This window comes from Silurus meridionalis, chromosome 18, assembly GCF_014805685.1.
Source record: "Silurus meridionalis isolate SWU-2019-XX chromosome 18, ASM1480568v1, whole genome shotgun sequence".
Taxonomy (NCBI): Eukaryota; Metazoa; Chordata; class Actinopteri; order Siluriformes; family Siluridae; genus Silurus; species Silurus meridionalis.
In genome coordinates this window covers 21,746,626-21,760,141 of record NC_060901.1, presented here as the reverse complement: position 1 = coordinate 21,760,141, position 13,516 = coordinate 21,746,626, and the positions used below count along the sequence as shown (strand labels likewise).

The window sequence follows — 13,516 nt, the reverse complement described above, 5'->3', positions numbered from 1 at the left end:
AATATATAAAAAAACGATGATGGAGATCCTCCACTCAGTGTGTTTGTCAGCATGGTGGAACTACTTTGCTATTGAGAAGCGGTGAATTATTCAGGATTCATATGAAACCGCTTTTTGATATCACTTTTTTTTTCTCCTCTACATGCTCTCAGCAATACTCTGGATGAAATATTGATGAAGTAAAAGATGCATTGAAAGGTCTGTTTGCTCGAAGAGCCGATAGATCTGTTACACGGTGACTTATTGCTGAAGGAACGCTGGTTCCTGCTGAATATTCTCACCGTTTATCTCTTATCGAGACCAAGCCCTTGATTCAGATCACTTTCTGAAGAAGATAAAAACGTTCTAGATGTATTCCCATTTTTACTGTTGTAATGAGCTCTATTCCTCCAGGAACTGGATCTTGAGGAGGTTGCAGTAGAGGATCATTGGTCATTGCTGGAGCTTTAGTGAGGTCAGATATTGATGTTGGAGGAGGTAAGAAGGCTGCAGTTCCAATTGAGGAGAAGGTTGAAGAGTTTGAGGAGTACAGGAAACTTTGCAGGACTTTTCAAGGTCTTCTACATGTTTGCATTAAGCTCTCTTTATGTACAGGAGCATCATCACGATGGAACAGTGTTTGAGCATGTTCGTTTCAAGGAAAACTGTACTGTTATAGCATACAAAGAGTTTCTATTCTTCCATTGTGTGAGCGCTGCTTTTGTTGAAATGCTCAGGGGGGGAGCACAAAGTGGATCCGAAGGTCATGAGATCAAATTAATCCATATTTAGCCACATCTGGACCCTGAGCAAGGCCCTTAAGATCATAAGTGCTCAGTTGAGAAAATGAATCAGATAAGTAAGTCTTATGCCAAAATGCCATAAATGTAAATGTAATCGAGAGATCTTGGAACACGAAATAAGAAACCCAAACCTAATCATTTAGGAACAGCACCAAATCAAATGGCACCCCATGGTCCTGAAACCTGTCTTCTAAAACCGTACAGTGTGAGAAAACACCTTTGTTTTTTTACACGTTGCCTTCGCTCATGTTCCCTAAGTCTCAAATGTTTGGGTACTTGGTATCTTCTTCTCCTCCTTCTTCTTCTCCCCCCTAAAGATCGTGTTTCCATTCCCATTTCTATCCGCCTCTACCACAATAGCATATAGGGCTTATCTGTAGGCGTCACATACATTTTTTTGTTCCAGTCCCTTCCCCAGAGAGTGTTGTTTACAGTAAGACTTGCTTAGACAGAGAACATGAGCCCTGGAGAATCAGAACCAATGGTTGTTGTTTTTTTTCTTTCTGTCTTCCTTTCTATTTTCCTGCAGCACTCTCTTTGTTGGCGATCCGCAGGGGATCGCAGCAACCACTCTGGAGGTCAGGCAAGGTCATGTATATTTAGCTGTGCAAATTGACAACTCAGGAACAAACATGTAGTGCGTGATGGGGGGGTGGGTTGATCACAAGCTGATGAAGTTGTCTCAAAAGATTTTGCACGATATATACGGGATGGGATGATCGAGATATCACAAATGTAAATGAAATATTGCAAATTGTAAATGCGCTCCATAACCAACTGGATAATAGCATCCATCAAATGTAAACAAAAGTCCTTCACACACCTCCACAATACATACCTGTGCTCCACAAATCATAAACCCAAAGAGTTGATCCAGCCAGCCAGGAATAGAGAACAGAAAACACATCTGCAGAGGAATTTGTCTGGTGAGTTATTTTTAGTGCTAGAGCTATAAACGAGGGAGGCCAGAGGAAGAGGAAGTGTTGCCTTGTTGTTATGCCCTGCTTGGCATGCCATGGACAACCCCAGGTCAAAGGTATGGAGGCCAGATTTGGTCTAAAGTTTGGTCTGATAAGCCACGTTTGTGCAGACCACACTCACACACACACATTCAGTCTACGCGTGGTTCCCTAGCTCTCTTGACCCGTCTATTTGTGGTCATGTTTCGCGTCACAAAAATGTAAACGCTCGCTCGGGCGAGCAAACAGGAGCTGCTCGAGCGCTGAAAGCATCTTCGAGCGTAGCCTGTTGTAGAATCCCTCGAGGGGCCCCGGTGCTATTTTTGTTCCTGGATATGCGTCACGACTGGGTATTTTCTCTGGTGACTAGCTTACATCAGTAGGTCTCCTAGCATACACTCTATCAGCGAGTGTCTTCTGATTGATGGGAGTTTCACCAGGCAGTTTCAACAGCCTGCTTGTATTAATAACTCCCTTTTTGAAAATGGACAAGGGAAGCACAAGCGCCAAGGAATGCAGCAGATGACCAAGGAACCAGGCAAAGCCAGGCTGGTATGTAATCTGTTCAGGTTTTGTGGACAGATCTTTCTCTCCTTTGAGCGTTGTGTGTGTGTGTGTGTGTGTGTGGCAAGAATAAGACGGGTGCTTGTGTTTGGTGTGTGGGCGTGAAAACAGACCAAATGGCGTTAGCAGGAAAGTGGCAGCAGTTGACGACTTGCTTGTCTGTGCGTCTAGAGAGTGAAACCTTCAAACTCGAGGTCGGACAACTCATTCTTTCTCTTTCTCTTTAAGAACAAAGCTGAAAAAGAGTCGCTCGTACTAGCAAGGACGCACGTATACGCTCGAGACTCTTCAAGAAATGTCAGTTCCCCCTTGCAAGACAGTCATGGTACATGATACTGTAGGGCTCCAATTTTTCTACAAGAATAACCGGTATGAGATGTCATGGGAATACCAGAGAACACCAGGAAGCAGCAGGATACAGGGCAATCGGCCTGGGTGAGGTTAAAGTTCACATCCTGAACAAGTCGAAAGCGTTCTCTTTCACAGCCAAGCCTCTCATTCATAAGCCATTCCCACACACTCCTGCACAGCCCACACCACGTCCTATAAACATGGGGGTAGCCCTGCCATTGGGATTACAGTGACCTTGAAAGACAGTGGCTCGGTTCCTCCCTCTCTCCCTCTCTCTATCTCTCTCTCTCTCCTTCTCTCCCACCTTTCCTTTTCTTCCACCTCCTGTCTGGCTATGAGGCTGGAAGCCCGAGAGACGCTCGTCCTACTGTCTGATAGCTATGGGATGAAACCCTGCCTCGTCTGCCAGTCGAGCTCAAACCTTTTTCCGATTGCGAACTCTCCGACTGCCAAAACTACATCCAGGCTTATGGCTTTGACAGGATGTATCAAACATTAAACCAAGAGGAAGATGTGAAGATTTTTGTCCTCGTTCCTGCTTTCAGAATTTTTTTTTCTACAGGATGTTCAGATTTGCTAGCCAGGCAACAATCACAACAATAACAAAATAACAGCAGTAATTGTTATGGTTATAAGGCACCAAATATGTATACGTATTTTACTTCCACATTGACACTTATGGCAATCCATATAGCTTCATAACTTTTTAAGAAACTTGGAACAATCTATGCTAGCCTTTTTGCCTCACCAATTTTTCTCACCAACCCCCAAAACATTTTGCCAATAGCATTTAAAGATCAACCTGCAAAAAAAAGGATTGTATATTGGATTTTTTTGACATATATATATATATATATATATATATATATATATATATATATATATATATATATATATATATATATATATATATGGTACTTTTGCTAGGTAACATAGCGGTGTGACCGAAGAACTGCGACCCAAAAGATGTGACATCAACTTGAACGGTTGTTTTTGAAATCCCAATTTCACTCGAAACTGAATTTCGAACAAAAACACGATTCTCTGAAATCCTTGCCCAAACAGGAGGTGAGGTAATTTTTCGTATTACGTAATTACGTGAAATTGGTATTTACGTATTTCCAGCAAACGTCGGTTTCCAAATTAAGCTTCAAATTCGATTGGACTACTCGGAAGGGCTTAACGCAGCAGTCGACGGTCGCGATATTGCGTCGGCCTAAATAGCCGTGCAAACACGAGCGTGCAAACAGGGAAGTAATGAAAAGCAGAACGTGTTAGCCGGTTAGCACACCCACCTCGGTACGAGATTACGGTCGACTCGAGATGCATCCCAAAATCTCCATCGACCATTCTCCTGGCAGTAAAACAAGATGTAATTGTGAGGAGATTTTTATATTTTTGGGCTTATTTTCCTGGTTACTATCATTTAATTAAGCTGATGCTAACGCTAACAGTGTGTTACATAAATTCCTATCTGAGTCATAATCAGAAATCTGATTTCTTTTCTGACTTTTGAATGGTTTATTAGTAGCTCATGTACAAAATTGGTCATTTTTTTCCGTAAATTACAAGCCAGATTATCATTTGGTTGATATTATTATTTTCATTTTTTGCGTATTATTTGTTTTACGGTAATATTTGCACAAAGCATTTATCTTCAAAAAATATTTGATAGTCTTTTTAATACCTATACTTCGCCGTCATGCGGTAGAACCTCAGGAAATACTGAAAATAGGGAACCCGAAAATACACTATATACACGGTATACAGCCAAAGGTTTCTGGACACCTGACTATATTATTAGGCTTCTTTTAAAACATTCCAATTCCACGTTTTGCTCTAATAATGACCTCCAGGTTTTCTTCTTGGAGATGTCATGGTGCACAGAATTTTTTAAGGTCTACATGCTGGAACAGGTTCGTGCTCCCCGGGCTGTTTTTATTATTTATTTATTTATTTTTACGATCACGATGTAATAAACAGCCCTTGTTCTGTATGGCGCTATGAATGGGAAGAAATGTTCGTTATCATTTCATCGCAATTGGGTGGGTCTCCACTGCTATGGCCATGAAAAGAGGTGAGATGTCCATGTGAGTCATGACCATGAATAATTTAAAGGCTATTATTGCAGGACGTTTTTTTGCGTGCGAAAGAAACGTTCTTTTTCTTTTCAGATCTAACATGGTGAAAGAATAGTTACCTGCTATAAACACTCACAGAGAAGCAGGAAAAGAGAGAGAAAGAGAGGGCTGCTTTACACCTCCATCTGTGGAAAGTACAAAGTGTTTTCTAACACTAGTCGCGTGTTCTTTAGCACCGCGTGCGCTTATCGGTTGGTGCGATCGAGCCGTCATGTGGAGAAAACGGTAATTGCAAAGAACGCAAAAATAAGCCATCGGAGGCATCTGGAGCTGGAATGTTTAATGCTGATTAAAACAGTGTCAATCTTGTAGGTTAGTTTTGGTTTGAGTGTGTGGTGTGTCAGTGAATAAAGGCCCAAGGTAAAGCAATAAAATGATGATAAAACTCTTTTATTTTATTTTATATGCGAATCATGTGAATCAATAGATCTGGAATTCTGCTGCTCCAAATGACACCCAGAGATAAAGTAGTGCCATCAAAATGCATTTTTTCCATTAGAAAGACAGAGTGTGTCTGTCCTGCTTCTGAACTAATCATCAAGCTGATGGAGGTAACTCCTGGTGCTGTTTCTCCTTCTATTTCTTCTCCAGTTCATCATCTGGTGCCGTGACCCGTTTGTCAAAAACTATAGAAGTTCCACCATTCGCAGAAACCCTCCATGGATTTCTTAGGAGGTCATTAGGAAATGAGTACAATAGCTGTCTGACTCTGGATGGAAGTAGAACTGGATGTTATATTGGTTGCTTACAAGCTGAACTCACACTTGAACCTCTAGCAAATCAGAATCAAGTATACACAATGAACATTGAAACATGAAATATATATATATATGTAAAGTTCAGGTAAAGGTCCACACTGATCTCTCTTCTCTTCTCTCTCTCTCTCTCTCCCTCTCTCTCTCTCTCTCTTCCTCCGTCTATCTTTCACACATACAAACACTTGATGGGCGATTGCACCATTTGTTGACTCACTGTCGTTCTCTCAGGACATGTACGAATATTTCACTGTTTACTCAGACCAGCTGGGCCGCGTGACAGCTAAGCAACACGTCGTGTTTACTTGTTCTTTCTCTCTCTCTCTCTCTCTCTCTCTCTCTCTCTCTCTCTCTCTCTCTCTCTCTCCTCCATCTATTTTCCATTTCTTTCTTTCATATTATTCGCTTTTTCATCAATTAAATTCAGAGTGCATATGTTCGCATACAGAGAGTGGCGACTGTGGCGAGGGGAAAACTGGCCCATCCTCATCCTCAACACCGAATGTCCATTCATTACAGGTCCATCATTACTGAGGTGGGCATTTAAAAGGTGATTCAATGCGTGGTCCTGATGTTTATTCCAGTCCAAATCCATGTTCAAAGCATTGCTCAGGAACTTCATGGATCTTTAGGCTTTTGTTGAGGTGGAACCATCCTGAGTACAGTGTGGTACGTTGAACATGCGCCCGGAAAAGGGACGTGAGCGATTTTAAACATTTCGGTGTGGAGGAACGACTTTTGGGAAACGATTGCGTGTAACGTTTTTTAGACGGAAATCGGCGTTTTCAAATTGAGACGTAGCCAGAGAGAAGAAAGACGGGACCCCTGGTCGCCGGTACCTCCAGGGGAAAGAGTAAGAGCGATAGAGGTAGAAGGAGAGTTGAGGGTTATCTGAGAGTTATCAGTTATCTGTTCATTTAAGGAAATCAGCCATCCTGCCTTCCAAATACCCATTTCTACACCAACAGCGGATTAAGCTGATATACATCCTCTTTTGTTTATCTCATTCATGCATTAGAGCGATGTACTGTATTATTATATGGCTTTATCCGACTCCTACACTAAAAAAAAATATGACTCGGTTGCTCTTCACTGCGCTGTGGGAAGTTCATGAGTCACTTGATACGGAGTCATGTCTTTTTCTCCAGCTTTAGGCAGTTTTATTTTGGTCCACATTTTCTGTCTCAAAAATATCCCAAATACCACCTTTCTATTCCTGTTTTTTTTTCTGAAGGTCGTATTAGAGCGAGGAGGGTAGAAAATGTATGATGATTAAAAAAAATAAATCTGTCGAAAGCTCAGCGAAACCGAGAGAACGCTTCGTGCTGGGGCTTTGTGACGCAAATTCAAACAGATCCCGTTCCCGGTTGCCAGAGTACTGTGGAGGTGTATTGCTGCTAAGGCAGAGCTGAACCAGGGCCCTTCCTTCCCTGCGAGTCAGCGCTGGTGTCTGTAGCCTGCACTCTCGCTGAGATAAGCCCTCCGCGCCTTCTGTTGAGCCCGGAGCCGTGCCAGCTTCATGAAGCAGGAAGACGGAACGGAATATCCAGCTTCTCTTCGAAAGTCCATAGGCTTGTGGATGGGTTTTTTTGTAGATACAAATTTGTCAGGGTTTGAGAATGAGATCAATTGGCAATTATTACGAGATTGTGGTTTTTTTTTGTTGTTTTTTTTATTGAATGTACCATAGCCAGGTCCAATGAGTGGGCTGAGATCAGGAAGTGGGCAGAAAGGCATGTAGGCCCCAGGACTTCCATCACAGATGGCCCACTGTTACGACTACAGGTTCTTTTTTTTATAATGGAAAAAAACAAAACAGCAAGCCTCTCGTTTGGGCGAAATTAAAGCATGGGGTGAGGCATCTGGCTTTCCCCTCAGGTGAAAGGGCATTTGTTGTTGGCAAATACCCCACTTTCGAGTGTCCAGGCTCGGGTTGAGGCTCCACACGGAGCTGTCCTAGAGCATCCAGGAAAAATAGGAAAATAGGCTTCTTTCCATCGTGTCTCGGTCGGCTCGCAGGTAAGCGCACCTGTCCCAGTGCTCTCTTCTGTCAACCTCCAGACGTGAGGAAACCTGCTCGCCAATGTTGCACACGCGACTGTACGCCGTCACGCGAGAACAAACATCTCTTTCATTTTGTAATGATTCCTTTCGCTATCTTATACGACACACCGTATGTACAAGAAGGAAGCTAAAAGTTTCGAGACTAGTTTCGTAACACGCCAACAGGTGGCAGCACGGGGCTGCATGCACAGTTACAGGGAGCACCTTCTTAAGTCAGTGTGGCGAATGTCCTTGTCCCGTGTTCATCGGGAGCTTTCATCCGTTTTGACACCATTGCGGAAATCCAGCCCGAACCGCAAAAGAACGCCGGAATGCCGGGAACGCCGTATTGCTTTGCAAGGGAACTATTTTGAGGGTGGTAGTGTGTAAACATCGATAAATTAAGTGCTTTCTTGTAAACAGAGCCAGTCTCGAAATTGGAGGAAGAAGAACTGGAATGACTGGATGACTGTAAACGACTAACATTGCGGTGTAGCAGGAGAAAAATAAATCTTACAAATATGAACGGAAAGATAAGCCGGATAAAAGCTTTCTGTATAAAGAAATTCGGCAGAAACAGACAATCAGCAGGGCACTTGTGATGATGCTGAATGAATGGGGCAGATATGAGATATGTCAGAGAAAGGGAAAATGATTATTCATAATAATAAAAGATTTAAATAATAAATTGCGGTCAAATGGTCATAACATTTTTTTTTTTTTTTTTTTTTTGGGGTTGCCAAAGCAAGAACAATCCAACATAAAATACACATACATACAAAATACACTTTTTAAAAAATAAAATCAAGGTCAGACTCGCTCTCACCTCAGCATTTTTTTTCTTTCCCCCCGCTTAAGCCTGCAGCACCATGCAATGGGCTAACTTTCCATCCCATCTGCTCCTCGCCCATCTCTCCTCCAGTTCCAGGAAAAAATCTGCTGCCCTGATCATTAAGACTGGAAAAAACAGAGCTGGCTTCACTCACCAGCCTGGTGGCCTGCGCTGTTCAATTATAACACTTGTTTTTTTAGGTGACTCGTTCGCATCCTGCACTCTTTTGTATTTTGTTTTACCTCCCTCCCTCCATATCTGCCTCCCCGTCCAAAAAAAAAAAAAGAAAAAGAAAAACACAAAAAATCCTCCTTTCCAAGTTTTTTCCTGCTTACATTGAAGATTTTTTTTCCTTTATGCCTCACACCATTTTTGGCAGGACACACACACACACACGCCCGTGAAAGTATTTTTAGTCAAGCAGCAATTGGTACAAGTCGGAAAACGAAGGGATGGAAGAAGGGGAATAAATAAAAGTCATGGTGCAAGAGCAGAGGTGGGAGTCGTGGGTTGCCAAGGACAAGGCAATGCTGCTCTATTTAAAAACCGCAGGAGTCTGTAGAGTGCTGCTTTCGAGAAAGTGTGTGTGTAGAGTGTGTGGAAAGAGAGAGAAGGGGTATGAAGGGTGTGTGTGGGGGGGTGGATGGGGGGTGGGTGGGTAACAGCAAGGAGGAAATAGGAAACCGCCGCTAGCATCGTACTTCTTATTACAGTGCCATCCGGTCTGACCGCATACTGCATCAAACATGACAGCAAGGACAGCCAGCGAGTGTGTGTGTCTCTCTGTGTGTGTGTGTGTGTGTGTGTGTGTGTCCCAAAGTTTCCTCTCCGCTCTATATGTCATCTCCATATTGCAGTTATTTTATTCCAAAAAAAGGACCTACTGTATCACCCCAGATATCACACTTACATTACATGCTCAAAGGATAGATAGATAGATAGATAGATAGATAGATAGATAGATAGATAGATAGATAGATAGATAGATAGATAGATAGATAGATAGACATACAAACAGATAGATAGCCACATGACATTACATATTTGCACTTGTATCGGTGACTATTGAATAAACCGTAACGAATATAAACTCTTTTTCATGTGGTACAGTTTGTACGGCAGAAAGAGCAGAAAGAGCTTTGCGAAAGCGTTAGTAAGAAAACTTTGCTCTCCGCATGTCCCAGGGTCACATGAAGTGCAAGACACACCATTTACCATCTCAGAGCTAATAAATAGAAACTGAGCTCCAAAAAAAGAGAGAGAGAGAGAGAAAAAGACAGTGAGTAAAAGGGAAGGAGAGAAAAAAAAAGGGAAGGAGAGAAAAAAAAAGGGAAGAGGAGAGAAGCTCTGGCATCTTATCCCTCACCGTTCACGCAAACAGACTCGCCAGAAAACAATAGCGGCGTAGGAAGCCTTTTTTTTTCGGGGCCACTGTGAGAAACCAGATCTTTATTTGGTTTCTGTCTGTGTTTATTGCCCGTGGAAACAGTCAAGGCCAGCCAGGTTACAACAAGAAGTGAATCGGAGGACGAGGAGGAGGAGGAGGAGGAGGAGATAGCACCTTGGTCAAATTGCATTGTTTTTGGACAGACTTATTGTGAGAGATTTTTTTTTATACGTAGGCTGGTGTGAGAGATCTCAGCACAAGAATACGAGTATATTAGGCGCTTATGGAGCAGTTTATCATGATGATGTAGGTCTTATAACCTATTGAGTTCTCATTTGCTGGTATAGTGACCGCCAATGTTCTGGGTAGATGTTCCGCTATATGTTTCAAGTCTGCTTGCCACTGATTCAGCCACTTATTAAAGACCGGTACTAATGTTGGTGAGGTCAGGAGGTCTGGGTTGTAGCTCTGTAGCAGGACACTCAAGATCCTCCACATATAACCGACCCACGGAGGCACGGAGGCATTTTCCGCACACACGTATGGAAAATCAGGTGTCCCAATACTTTTGGTTACGCGTATAAATATAGCCAAATGTATTATGAACACGTTAATTATGCGCATATTAATTTTAACGGTGCAAATTTTACCCGAAATATTTGAAATAATATATTTGAATACAAATATAAACAAATAAATATGAAATTAAAACCTTCAACACATTCATAAATTCCACTGGATTTTTTTTCTCGAGTCAAGCAGCGAAATGCGGCAATGATGCGACACATCCGGCAATTAAAACGGTCCGTGTGGAAAAATAGCAGAAGTTACATTTGGTGTCCGGATGATTTGCGTCATTTAAAGCGGCGTCGTTACTTTAGAAGGTGTACAAATATATATGGTCTTCATGCTCTAAATAAATAAATAAATAAATAAATAAATAAATAAATAAATAAATAAAAATGTATGCACTCGAAGCAAAAACAAAGGTGTCTGGAAACTAACCCCCCCGGCCATACACACACACACACACACACACACACACACACACACACACACACACACACACACACACACACAAACAAACCTCTTGAGCAGATGTAGAGCATTTGTGTCTGGCCTGCAGGAAGGGAGGAATGTGGAAACCTCATAAGGAACCTCAGATTTTTCCACTCCTGCTGCGTACACATCTCATTATCAATTTTATATGAACACTTTGGAAACTCCTCCTGCCCGGGAGCCTGTTTTTTTTTTTCTTTTTTCAGTCTGGCCCCGTGCTCCTCTACCCACGGCGTGCATTCTTTGCGGTGGCACATGGAGGACTGATTTAGTTTTTATAGCTTATTACTACGGCCAAGTCATTTAGAGAATAGTTTTTTGTTGTTGTTGTTTTTTTTGCTCTTGGGAATACAATACCTCCGTCTCCTACGAGACCTGAGCGGTACAGATGCTGATCGGTGTTAAAGAATGACCCCCCCCCCTCGTCACCCCCTGGCTGCTGCCTGTATACAGTAGAAGAGATGTCAGAGTTCTTATACACACTACTTCCGGACAGACAATGGAACTTTGCGTTGCAACACAACGACACCTATTCACTTCCTCTCCAGGGAAATCCCCGCTCGCTCTGCTCGCTCTTACAGGGCTTCATCGTGAATCGCTTCCATCCCAGTTTCAGATCGTGTAGTGAATACTGGGGCAACACGGTGAAGGTTCTTCTTCCTGCCCTCCTGCTTTTCTGTCTCCTTCTCGTTACCACCAATTCGAATTTGTGAAGTCAGTACTTCTACTTCTGAGTAGTCATACTTCCTGTATGGAAGCAGACTGAAGGTACAGCTGTATATATATATATATATATATATATATATATATATATATATATATATATATATATATAAAAAATGTGTGTGTGTGTGTGTGTTGCCAAAAGTATTTGGACACCCGGCTTTTGTCTAGGAGACCCAAACCAGTTCCAGCATCACAGTACACAAAGCCAGATCTACATGAAGATCTACTTTTCATGAGTCGGATATATGTGAAGATATATCACAAGATATAGACTGCATAGAATTAATATTAATAATAATAATTATTGATATTATACAATTATATATAATATAATATGTAATACAAGAAAGGGCTAAATGTTTACAAGGATCCTCGACAAAGATGTGCCATGATGTCATTGGTCGCACCGGATGACGTTCTAAAATACCGAATGCTTTTCAGTTATATTAGACACTAAATATGGAAAAATCGCAATATTTCCTTTATGTTCGCACTTTTGTTATTTGTTTGTTTGTTTGTTTATTTGTTAGGAACAATACACTAGTCATTGTTAGACAGGGCATGTAGCATGATGCTAGTTTGTAGCCCTCGTCCCTGGTTAGGCTTTTACTTAAGGAAAAAAAAAGTAAATCATCACACAAAATTACAAATATCCGGATCAGTTGGTTGTCCACAAACTTTTGGCCTTACGGGAAAAAAGCACGAGGCAAAGCTGTGAAACGAGGCATAAAACAGAGGAGACTTTGTGGTTGCAAATATGGCAATACGATCCGATTCGAAGTACAAATTGTGTCTCGACAATCGAACATCCCCGGCTGTGGTTCGATCCCCGTAGACCTCATTACCTCCCACAAGTTACCAGATGGGACAAAAAAAAAAAAAAGCCCAGAGGGTGTAGGCAGGAAAGTGAGTGTGTTGAAGGAACTCAAAGCACAAACACAACAGGAAGCACCAGGAGACTGTACTTTATCTCGGCGGAGCTGGAAACAAAAAAAAAAACAATTATCGCTCAGGTTCTTGCGAAGAGGAACGATGGAAAGCGCCGGAGAGTCCTCCCAGAAGAAGGCTGTGTGCTCAGTGCTACTTCCTCCCCCTGCGCTGTCTCCATGATGCAGCAGCTTCTCTAATCGATGGAAATTCGTCGTCTGGAAACAAAACCCTGTTCCTGTGGATCCGTTTTGAATGTGTTATGACAGACATGGAAAATAGGCACCGCTTTCCTCTCTTTCCCTTTGGCTATGGCCAGAAAAAAAGCACCATTCTAACCAAGCGGGGAAATGTGTGTGTGTGTGTGTGTGTGTGTGTGTGTGTGTGTGTGTGTGTGTGTGTGTGTGTGTGTGAGGGCAAGTGAGAGTGTATCTATTCATGTGTGAAATTTTCCATGGGTTATATGTCATTCTGGGGAAAGATGGGCCGAGTTCCACTTCCTCCACTAGGGAGCATGCTGTTGTGAGAGAGAACATACATGTAACCCGAGTCCCTTTCCTCCTCTATTTCCCCCCCCCAAAGGTACTACCCTATTTGCTCAAAATCTGGGGAAGAGGGATCCGAGGCGTTCTTTGTTAACCCTGAAAAGAAGCTTCCGAGGTGTGAAAGCGCACAAGGTGTAATGTTTCTAAGGTGTCAGGAGAGCTATGGGCACAATGACACAAATCTGGCAGTTTACCGGAACTGAGGCGCTGCTGCTGCTGCTGTGGGATGATTTTGGTCAAAGGGCACGATGACGCAAATCCAGCAGCGCCATGTTTGTATTTATTTCATCTTTATAGCCGCTCACACAAAAACGAACTTCCTGAACATGCAGAGCGTCCACAGAGTCAAACTTTGCCAGATATAATAGAAATATGCCTGTATGTGTCAAGCGAATCAGGCGAGCACATGACGATGGCCTTAGACTCGTTTTAGGCTTAAACGACA

General features: G+C 42.4%; 1 protein-coding gene across 4 annotated transcripts in view; it reads left to right on the top strand.

Annotated features, from left to right (window-relative positions):
• Positions 1-13,516, top strand: part of hivep2a (HIVEP zinc finger 2a) — a 55,645-nt gene that overhangs the window by 20,357 nt on the left and 21,772 nt on the right. Inside the window, exon 1 of one of the 4 annotated variants that reach the window (XM_046873456.1) lies at positions 2,090-2,293. The exons of the other annotated variants lie outside the window; for them this stretch is intronic. The gene's annotated coding sequence lies outside the window, so the exon portion shown is untranslated. Of the gene's footprint in view, positions 1-2,089; positions 2,294-13,516 lie in introns of those variants that run through there. 4 annotated transcript variants of the gene reach the window in all.